Here is a 12,109-nt window from a genome sequence, read left to right as displayed (position 1 = left end):
GGCTACAAAATAATAATAATAATAAGAAGAAAAGATTAGCAACAAACCGAATCAGTTATTAATCCATTAAAATCGATTGCTAATCAATTTAGTAACCGATTCGATTGTAATAAGCCTAGTTAAAATTAAGTAATTGACAACCAAATCAGTTGCAAATAGCAACTAACAACCAAGTTGGTTGCTAAGTTAATTAAACTTAAGAAAATAAAATTTTGATAAAAAATTATCGGTTGCTATTAAACATAATCAATTATAAAAAATTTGGCGCCTTTAATTTTCTAATTTTATAACCCTTTTGTAAATCTGATTACTATTTATAAATAATTTAGCAATCGAAAAGTCAGTTGTTAATTTTTTTAAAAATTATAAACAAAATTAAATTTTCAAAAAAGAAATTAAAAATTCAAATAAATAAAATTTTCAAAAATTACTTAAATAATAAATTATTAATGAAAATTAGCACTAAAATTAATATAAAAATATTACAAAAAAATTACTAATAATAACTATTATTAAAAATATTAACAAAAAAATTAAATATAAAAACATATTTATAAGACAAATTAAAAAAAAATACCATATATATGTATTATAATAAAAAAAATTATTAAAAATTAAGACTAAAAATAATTTACTAACAAAAAATATATTTGTACAAAAATTTTTATTTTACGCCAAAGAAAAACAAAATTAAATAAAAAAGATGAGAAAGAAAAAGAAGAAGAAGAAAAAAAATGAGAAAGAAAAAGATGATGAATAAAATAAATGTAAAAGAAAAAAAATGATGAAAAAAATGATAAAGGAAAAGATGATGAAAAAGAAAATAGATGATAAAAAAAAAAGATAATGATAAAGAAAATATATGAGAAAGAAAAAATAATAAAGAAAATATATTAGAAAAGAAATAATTATATATAAAATAGATGAGAATAAAAAAATGATGAAGAAAATGAGAAAAAAGAAAAGAAAAGGGAAAAAATTATTAACGGAAAAAAAAATGAGTAGTAGCTTATATAAGCGGATTAGCAACTGATTTTAGCAATTGATTATCAGTTATTAATTTATTTTAAAAATTGGGCAAAAATTTTGATGAGAAAATTTTACAACCAATTCACAATTGATTATTAGAGCAGCTGATTTCAATTTGTTGCAAATAAAAAAAAAGACGAAAATTTTTGGGAAAAAAAAAATCAATTGCAAAATATGTTGCTAATAATAACCAAATTTAATTGATTTCAAAAATCGATTGCTAGTAGCAATCGATTTGCAAATCAATTGCAAATAAAAAAAAAAGAAAAAAATTGGACAAAAATTCTTAGAGAAAAAAAATCAGTTATAAAATTGATTGCTAACAAATCGGTTGCAAATCAAAAAAAAGAAAATAAAAAATTGAGTGGGAATTTTTGGATTGCAAAATCAGTTGTTTAGCAATCCATTCACAAATTGGTTGCAAATTAAAAAAAAAATTGGTTAGGAATTTTCAAGGGAAAAAAATTTAGCAATCGATTTAAAATTAGTTGCAAAAATTAGTTATTATTAGCAATCAATAAGGAATCGATTACAAATAAGAATCGATGCTAGCAATCGATTGCAAATCGGGTACTAATTTTTGCAACTGATTATAAATTAGTTGCTAATTTTAGAGTCAATTAAAATAATTCTTTAATTTAGCAACCAATTCCTTAAATCGGCTGCCATTACCAACAAATTTTAAAATCAGATGCTATTAGCAACAGATAATCAACTGATTTCTTTATCAGTTGCTAATCGTATATTTAAGATTTTTCTAATATTGATTAATAACTGATTTAGTAACTAATTATAAATCAATTACTACTACCAACCGATTTTAGCAATCAATTATAAATCGGTTGCTAATAACAATTGATTTAATAATTGATTATTGAATTGATTGCTAATTTTATTTTAAATTAACTATTTTACAAAAAAAAAAATCGAAATCCCAAATCAGTTTTAAAATTAGTTGTAAAAAACAACCGATTTCAGTCAATTATAATAATCGGTTGCAAAACTAATTGTTTTTTATAGTAAGAATTTCAATGAGAAGAAGAAGACAATGGGAGGGAAAAAATGTCATTCCATCAATCAAGATATCATAATGGGTATCCAATATAAGAATCATGCTTATTATAGCCTATTACACATGTAGAATTGATAACTATTTCCTAATTGATTTCCATTGATGCAACAAACTATAACAATAAACATAGTCCTCTCAAGAAAACCTATAGAAATGGTATTGTATCATTACCTTCCCCTCAAAAAGCTCCTTGTCCTCAATGAACTCTAAAGAATGCAAAAATGGCTTGTTGGCATATTCTCACACTTGGCTTTTTATTGATAGGAAACATATTTTCTTACTGTGCCTTTGCCCCATTTCATACTCATCTTCCTTGAGTGTTATGGGATTACAAGACCTTAGCTTACAGTCTTAAGTTTCACATCAGCAAACTTGACTCGTGTTTCAAGAACTAATTCAATTCCTTGTTCTTTATACCATTTTGCAGAAGGAATAGGTTCCTTAGAGATTATACAGCCTTGAGAGACCTCTCTTCATATGAATTCAAGAGCTGCATACCTAACAGCTACTGCATCTTCATCAGCATCATCAGCACAAAGAGCAAAGCTTATTTCAACCCAAAGTTCCTCTAATTCTTTTTCATCTTTTGATTTCTCCACCAGAGCTTGTTCTATAGTTCCAAATTTGAATTTGTGGAAGACTTGGCTCAATGAAAGACTCATCATCATAAGGTAGAAACTTACAATACCAATCATCACCACCAATATTCACACCAGGGGCTTCCTTCCTTTTCCCATTCTTTACCTTAACATCACTCTTGGTCACAATGTTGGCATTATAATTGAAAAAATTCACATTCAAATCTTTAATATTATAACATTTTCTAATATTTTCCAAGGAAAAAGATGCTTATAAAATAAGGGCAAAATCTACATTTTGACAAGCCTCCACAAGAATACCAATTGCTGGAGTATCTGAGGTCAAGTTTCCAAAAAGCTCCTGACTCTTCCATAGTTCTTGACACTTTCCTAAGTCTTAACTAAACAAATCCACTCCAAACTCACCCTCTATCTTAATTCTTTTGGCTCTAAAATCAAAATCAAGTAAAACATTGCTTGGTTTAATATCCCTATGAACCACTGGTGGATCACATCCAAGGTGCAAAAATTCAAGGGCTTTTACAACATCAATAATAATACTAAACCTTCTTTTCTAACTTAGGCTCAAATGTCCATCCCTAAATAGAAAATTTTCAAACTTTTATTTAGCATATACTCATAAATAAGCAAATGCTTATTCTTTTCAAAATAGTAACCCAAACAGTAAGCGATAAATGCACTTATTCTTTTCAAAATAGTAATCCAAACAAAGTAAGCAATAAAGGAGATCTTAACCCACTAAGAATATGTAACTCATTTTAGAACTCTCTCTTATTGTGCAAAATCCCACAAGTGCACAGATCATTAACAAATAATATAGTAGTAAATGAGCATCGTTCCCATGAGGAACTTAGGAAGTACTAAACTAAACATGAATTATAACTATCTAGACTACCAATTATAGTGATGAGCATCTAACTAAGTTATTCTGAATTAATGAAATAAAGGAAAGTTAATAATTCGACTAAAGTAATCAATTAATAAAAGGCAATTCCAAAATTAGAGGTTCACACTTCAACCTATTATAGATCTAATCTCATTTACTTAATAAATTAGAAAGTTATTACTTTCAAGGAAATTAATCCTATACTATCTTAAGTCTTCTTTCAAGGCACCCAATATGTATCTTAATTAACCTAAACCCTACTTTCGAGGTGATCAATCTTAATTAAGACCCCTTCAAACTCTTTGATTAATTATGAATTCTATATAGGATCTTAGCTTATCTCTAGGTTAAAAATCCTGAGTTTAATATCCTGATTTTTGGATATTAATCTTCACCTTTCAATCCTTCAATTAATATCTAGAATCATGACTAAATGGAGCTCTACATACAGCATGCATTAAGAACACAAGAAATTGAATCAAAGAACGAATCTCTAAATTTATTAAATATAATCAATGTAAATCCATAATAAAATTGAGAGTACTATATCCCTAATCCTAGAATTAAGAAAACTACTCACTCGTGGTAATTTTAACAATCAACATCAAAATAAAATAACAATAACAAAACATCTGAAGAAATAGAATAAAGGAACCCAAATAGATGATTCTACAGCTTTGAACTCTTAAAACTTCGGCTGTAAATCTCTCCTAAGAACCATGAAGCAAATTTCTCCAAATTATTGAAAATCTAAGTTAGAATGTAAAAGATGTGATCCCTACCTTGATTTTGACTTCTTGTATTTATATTTGGCATAAAAGCTCTCAATTCAGAGTCTTGGAGGCCTTAGAAGTCTTTTTGAGTCGAGTGAAATAGAGTTGGAGTTGAATTAGAGTCGGAGCTAGAGCAAATTACACGAGGCAAGCCATGTAACTCTCTGGAGCCTTGGAAGCCTTCATCAATTGGGGTGGCAGAAGATAACATGGGCTAGGGACCATGACATAGGGTCCCTTACACGCCCCATGTAAATGCTTTCTCTTAGCACACTTCTAGTAGCTTGTTACATGGGGCAGGGCTTCCCAGTGTATGGCCTATGCTTTTCTCCTTAGTGCTAAACTTGCTCTTTTTGACTTCCAAACTTGTCTAATTATGTTCTAGGCCTTTGGACTATATGAAATCACCTAATAAAACACAAAAATCAAGAAAATAAGCCAGAGTAACTCAAAATCCTAAAATGTAATGAAACTAACTAGAAATTTTGCAATTAACTAACAAAATATCAATGAAATGTAATAAGAAGTACCTTAAAATACCTACATAATACATGTGTGTCAAATACTCTCAAAGTCAAATATTTGCTTGTCCCCAAGCAAATTAAGACTAAAAAACACATTAAGGTCCTTTGCGTTCCTAGAATTGCAAATAAAAACTCAATTTTCATGCAATTGAATCCTCATTAATCGACATTCTAATTCCTTTCCTTTAAGGCATATAAGAATCAATGATTTCTTGTTAGAAATCCATCTCCATCATAAAGTGTCAACCAATAGTCCAATTACAAGATTATTAATAAGTCACAAAGAAATTGTCTCAATAAGACAGATTCAAGAAACAATCACTAACTTAAAATGGCTTTTATCATAAATGATTGTATATAAGATGAAGGAGTATATTCCCAACCCTATAGGCATATCTTAATTTTCTATCTCCACTAATGTAGCATACATTTTTTAAAAGATCAAAAGGTCTTTTATAAGGTTGTAATGGGGCTAAAGGGTGATTGATGTGGCTATCAATGAAAAAGGACTAAGGAATGCAAAATATGAGAAGAAACATCTTATAAAAGATCAATACACACTATATTTTGACTTTCCTCTTTATGTGTGGAGAAAAGGAACCTTTTAAGAATTTTGATTCCTAGTGCTAAGTATACTTCCCTTGGTGCTTTGATAGGGACTTTTGCAATTAATTTGACTTTTATTTGTGCCTTGTGTCCTATTTTTTTACCTACCCCCAAACTTATTCTTTTTACTAGTTTGGAAGTGAGCTTCTCTCTCTCTCTCTCTCTCTCTCTCTCTCTCTCTCTCTCTCTTTATAGCATACTTGTGCTTGTCTACATTCAATCCTTCCCTCTTCTCAATTTATGTCTAGTGTGCTTTTCACTTTGCATTTTGACTCTTCTCATAGGGTTAGGATAAGTGTTAAGGATAAAATATATGCTCAAATTGGCTACAAGAGATAATTTAGATTACGGGTGGCTAAGGCTTTGATGAGGATAATAATAATGAATGACTAAATTATCTCTTTTTTTAAGTGCATGCTAGGATTTTACCTTGATAGATCAAAGAAATCTACTCTAGGGTTAGTAAGGCATACCTAAGCTTGTTCATATTCCAAGAATTTTCTCCTAGCTTTGAAAATTTAATGTAACAAACAAATAATTATGAATTAGTTTAATTAGTCTTGCTCCACTTAGGAAAAATTTTCACAAAGAAGTAGTTAAAATCTTTTACATTCAGTCCATTAACCCATGAAAAGACAATTATTTACTAATTGAAGTTGTAATCATATTTCTAAGGAAAGTTTGAAAAATTTTGAAGATTTTTGAAATTTTGATGCACAAGTATAATATGCAAATGCAAAATTTAACTAAAATGTATGAAATTACACACACCCCCAAACTCACACTTGACATTATCCTAAATGGCAATATAATGTTCAATTTTTAACAAAATAGACTAGTGCTAGGCCTATAACTATACAAAATGTAAAAAGTATCCTAATCTAGTTATCCTAATCTAGAATGTTTTCGAAGGGAAGGAGGGTCTACTCTCTTCTTGTCTCTCCAGGAGCATATAAAGCTGGTTGTAAGCTTCATGGATGTTGTTCTCTAGGTCTCTGAATCACTGTGTGAAGGTGTGCTTCATCCTCTATAAGAATGTAAGGATAGGATCAATGGGAGGTGGTGTGAAGGGTAGGACTCGAGTTGGTAAGGCCTAGAGTACTGGGTTTAGTCCCTCATGCTATTGCTGTTCCTCGGGCTGCTGCTCCTCTGTAGGCTGCTGCTAGGCACTTGATGACTCTCCTCATTCCCATGGCTATGCTCTGTGTATCACATTGCCATGTTCATCCATAAGGAGGCACAAATCTCCTACTCTCCTATAGATTCCCATGGAAATGCATATGGTTGCATCTATCCTCATCATCCCTATGATAGGATGCAACTTTACATGGATAGGTGCAAAGCTACAATGCATAGCTATGGCAATAATGAGACCCCCATTCACTATATGCCATGTGTTCTAGTGCGAGATCCTCCTAAAGTGCTAGCATAGGAAGTACCCCATGCTACATTTATGGCCATGTACCATGCACCATAGGAAAAATAGCTCATTAGTGTTCACCACACCCAAACTGTCTCCTCATCCCATGATGGTGTAAGCTAAGAGGCGGTGGAGAAATCATAGTGTCGGGTTTTGTGAGCTTTAAAGATTTGGAGTGGCTCAGATGGTACTTCAGTGCATTTGGCATTATTGTCCTTCAAAAGGTGATGTTTTGTACACTGTCCTATTGATGGGAATTTCTTGTAGGCCATTACTGTCAAAACTAGATATGGCATTAAACTCATCCATGTTCAATGCTTGATCAAAGTTAGAATGGTATCCATCCCCTATCGACTTTGTCTATGGCCTAAAGGTTTGCTTGGAAACTCCCCAAAAACTCCAATTTAAGGTTATGCCTCCACTTACACCTTTAACCGTAGTTGTTCCAAAAGATTGCTATCAAGATACATTTTTAGGGTAATCTTGCATGTCCAGATTTGGAGGGAGTGGGCTTTATGGTTTACATCTTTGAATGGCCAAGCCAATTCTTAGTCTTAGCATGGTGGTGCTCTTGGTGGTGGTTGTCATATGGGTTGTTATTGTGGTTATTATGGCATGGGTTATTCTCCTTCCTTCTTGTAAGTTTGTAGAGTTCTTGGGCACAATGGAGGATAAGGAGAATCATCTCTAGCATGGGAGGATGAGGGGCAAGGGGTAGCACATTTCTTTGAAGCCACTAGAAAGGAGGTTTGGTTTCTTGAAATTAGGGTATGGAAGAGGATTTTATGAGGGAAAGGGATCTGAGAGAGTTTTGGGAGAGAGAGAAGTGTGTTTATGTGTTTTAAGAAGGGTTTTGGTGTTTAAATAAGGTTTATAAGTCGATTGGTAGGTGGGTGTGACTTTTCACATAAAATAATGCAAACTTAAAAACACTATTATAATAATTTACATGAGCATGTAAGGTTACACGGGTCACCCCATATAACTTTCTGGACTTGTGTTTTCAAATTTTTTTAACCCATGGTTACACGGGACATGCTTCTCTGCACAAGGAACCCCGTGCAACTTTCTTGAGTGCTTTTGTCTTTCTAATTTTGAGCTTTCTTTGTTACATGGGGTGTGCTTTACTGCACGAGGTGCCCCTTGTAACTCCCTAGATTAAGCATTTTCTAGTATTCATTGTCCTTCTTATCATGTTAGGTTGTGTTTCACTTCACTAACTAACTATTGGAAACTCTATAAAATAGCACTTCATATGCACAATGATACCGTATTCAACTTTTATTCTTATACTAATTTGGTTCTAAGTATGTTAATGCAACACAAAATTAGCATGTTAGGAAACTTCCTTGATTAAAATTCACTTCTCTTGTGTAGTTTTATGCCTTTGTTCCGGTCCATTCTCCTTTAGGCTTCTTGCTTCTCCTTTCTTCACTTGAAATAATTCAAGGTTAGAGTTTGGTTAAAGGTATGCAATAAAAGAAAAGAAATGCAAAATAAGAAAAGAAATTAAAACTTTAAGACTTGGGTTGCCTCCCAAGAAGCACTTGTTTATAATCTTTAACTTGGCTATACTATTGGCTCATTGAGGGATAGGTGGATCAGTAAAGGACTGTGTAGCTCCTTTCTTAATAGGTTTTTTGAAGATGTATGACTTTAGGCATTGGCCATTGACTTTGAATGCTCTTAATGTCTCACTCCATTTCTACTATTCCATAAGGTAAGACTTTTAGGACTTTAAAAGGTCCGGCCATCATCTTAACTTTTCAAGGAATAGCTTTAATCTAGAGTTGAATAGCAAGACAAGGTCTCGTTCTTTGATCTCTCTTGTTATAATGTGCTTGTTATGCTAGTTCTTTGTCCTTTCTTTGCAAATCTCTGCATTTTCATAGGCATCTTGCCTAATTTCTTTCAATTCATTGAGCTATAGAAGCCTCTTTTCTCTAGCACTCTTTAAATTGAAATTCAGTGTTTTTATTGCCCAATGAGCCTTTTGTTTAAGCTCAACAAGAAGGTAGTATAATTTCCCAAAGACTAAGCAGAAAGGGGTAGTTTTAATAGGTGTGTTGAAGGCTATACAGTAGGCCTACAATGCATCATCAAGTTTCAAAGACCAATCCTTTCTTGAGCGATTCACTATTTTCTTAAGTATCCTTTTCAATTCCTTATTTGAAATCTCTACTTGCTTGCTTGTTTGTGGGTGGTATGGTGTTGTCACTTTATGAGTCACTCCGTATTTTTTGAGCAGTGCTTCAAATTGGCTATTGCAAAAGTGACTTCTCCCATTATTGATTATGGCTCTTGGTGTCCCACACCTTTTAAAGATGTACTTCTTCAAGAGTTTTATGAATCCACTCCAACTAGGATATACTTGTTCTCTAGTGAAGATGGGAATGGCCCTATGAAGTCTATCCCCCATACGTCAAAAGCTTTACTTCAAGTATTCCATGTAGGAGCATCTTGTTTCTTCTTGAGATATTCTCGATTTTTTGACATTGACCACTTGTAAACACGAAATTCCTTACATCTTTGAAAAAGGATGGCCAATAAAAACCTGCTTGCATTAGCTTGGCTACAGTTTTTATTGTGCTGAAGTGTCCTCCATAAAGTGAGGAATGACAGTGTTGGAGTATGCTTTCAACTTCCTCCTCTATAATGCATACATCTCTTATATAACAGAGACTCTTCCTAAGTGTTGCATTATCTTAGCTGTAGTTATTATTGTGCTAAAGTGTCCTCCATAAGGTGAGGAATGATAGTGTTAGAGTATGCTTTTAACTTCTTCCTTTGGAATGCATCTTCTGATGAGGCCATCATTATATCTCTTATATAGTAGAGGCTCTTCCCAATTGCAGTCTTTTATGTCAAATAAAAACTTCTTTCTCTGTTGATAAGACATATTTGGTGGTAGAACTCTGCATATAAAATAGTTGATTACGTCTGGATAACATGGGGTTTAAGTTATGGACAAGAGGTGCTCATCTGGGAAGGAGTCATCTATTGGCACGTCCTTACCTGTGTTTCCCTTTTCTTTTTGCTTTAACTTAGAGAGATGATCAGCTACTATATTATTAGTTCCCCTCTTGTCTTTAATTTCTAAGTCAAATTTCTGTAGGAGAAGTATCCATTGGATTAGTCTTGGCTTTACCTTTTTTTTTCTTCAAGAGATACCGAAGAACTGCATGGTCTGTATTTATAATGACTTTTAATCCAACTAGGTAGGATCTAAATTTGTCAATTACAAATACAATAAGCAGAAACTCTTTCTCTATAGTTGCATAGTTGATCTGTGTGTCATCAAGTGTCTTGTTGGCATAGTAGATAGCATGGATTTTCTTGCCTTTTCTTTGCCTAAGAATTGCTCCTAATATATAGTCATTTGCATCACAAATGATCTCGCATGGTAGTTCCCAGTCTGGAGGTTGCATTATTAGTGCAGAAATTAATAATTTCTTTATCCTTCAAAAAGAAGCAAGGCATCTTTCATCAAAATCAAAGGGTACATCTTGATTTAACAAGTTTGTTAATGGCTTAGCTATTTTGGAGAAGTCTTTTATAAATCTTTGGTAGAAACCTGCATGTCCCAAAAAGTTTCGCACTCCTTTGGCTGATGTTGGAGGTGGCATCTTTTCTATGATTTTGATCTTTGCGTTGTCCATCTCTATGCCTCTTTCTAAAACTAGATGACTAAGAACTATGCCTTCTCAAACCATGAAGTGACATTTCTCCCAATTAAGTACCAGGTTTGATTTCTCACATCTTTGTAACACTTTATAAAGATTAGTCAAACAGGCATCAAAAGTAATGAAATCATCCATAAATACCTCCATTGTGTTTTCAATAAGGTTAGAGAAGATAGCCATCATGCATCATTGAAAAGTAGCAGGGGCATTACATTGACTAAAAGGCATTCTCCTATATGCAAAAGTGCCATAGGGATAGGTAAAAGTGGTATTTTCTTAGTCTTCTAAGTGAATTAAGATTTGAAAAAATCCCAAATATCCATCTATGTACAGGAATTTGAATGCTTGGCTAGTCTCTCAAGCATTTGATTAATGAACAGAAGAGGGAAATGGTCTTTCTAGGTGACACTATTTAATTTCCTATAATCAATACACATTCGCCAACCGGTGATAGTCTCCGTAGGGATTAGCTCATTATTATTTTTTTTATTATAGTCATCTTACCCTTTTTAGGTACTACATGTACCAAACTAACCTATTTACTATCAGAAATAGGGTAGATTACATCTACATCTAATAGTTTCAAAATTTCTTTTTTAACTCTTTCTTTCATGTTTTGGTTAAGTCTCTTTTGGTGTTTTGTAGTGGGTTTACTGTTCTCTTTCATAGGTATCCTATGCATACAAATGGAAGGGCTAATTCCCTTTAGGTCCTCTATTTTATCCCAATACTCTTCCTATGAGTTCTTAATTCTCTCAATAGTTTTTCCTTTTCTTGCTCAGTTAGACTAGCACTAATTATTATAGGAAAAGTAGAGTTTGAGCCAAGAAATACATACTTGAGAGTGAATGAAAGGGGTTTGAGTTCTACCTATTATGCTGCCTTTTTATCATTAGGTGCTGATATGGTTAGAGTTTGCCTTAGCTTCTCTACTTGAAGTTCTTGAGCCAATGGTAGTGGTGGGCTAGCTTTTAGTGATTGTGCGATTGCTGCAATTTCTTGTTTTCATTTTTTATAGTACCGCAGCGCATAATACAAGCTTCTAGAGGATCTTTTGGATATCTCTTGTTAAACTCCTTTTTTACTAGCTCATAAATTATATCAAATCTTAGACACTTGTCCATGTTTGGCTTTTATTTCATGGCATGAAACAAGTTACTCTAGTTCTTCTTCTCCCACTTTGAGAGTCAATCACCCATTTTTAACATCTTTGATTGCTCTAGCAATTGCTGAGAAGGGTCTTCGTAAGATTATAGGAATTTGAACATCCTCCTTCATCTCTAGAACAACAAAGTCGACTAGTATAAAGAATTTGCCAACCTTTATTGGGATGTTATCCAGAATTCTTATTAGATATTTCACAGATCTGTCTACCAATTGCAAAGAAATTATAGTTAATTTAAGTTCTCCAATGTTCAACTTTTGACAGATAGATAGGGGCATCATACTAACACTTGCTCCCATGTTACAAAGGGCCTTATCAATGTTCATGTTGCCAATGAGACAAGGTATTAAGA

Source organism: Hevea brasiliensis, chromosome 16, assembly GCF_030052815.1.
Source record: "Hevea brasiliensis isolate MT/VB/25A 57/8 chromosome 16, ASM3005281v1, whole genome shotgun sequence".
NCBI classification, from domain to species: Eukaryota; Viridiplantae; Streptophyta; class Magnoliopsida; order Malpighiales; family Euphorbiaceae; genus Hevea; species Hevea brasiliensis.
The sequence above is the reverse complement of the archived record's forward strand: the minus strand, read 5'-3'. Positions refer to the sequence as shown.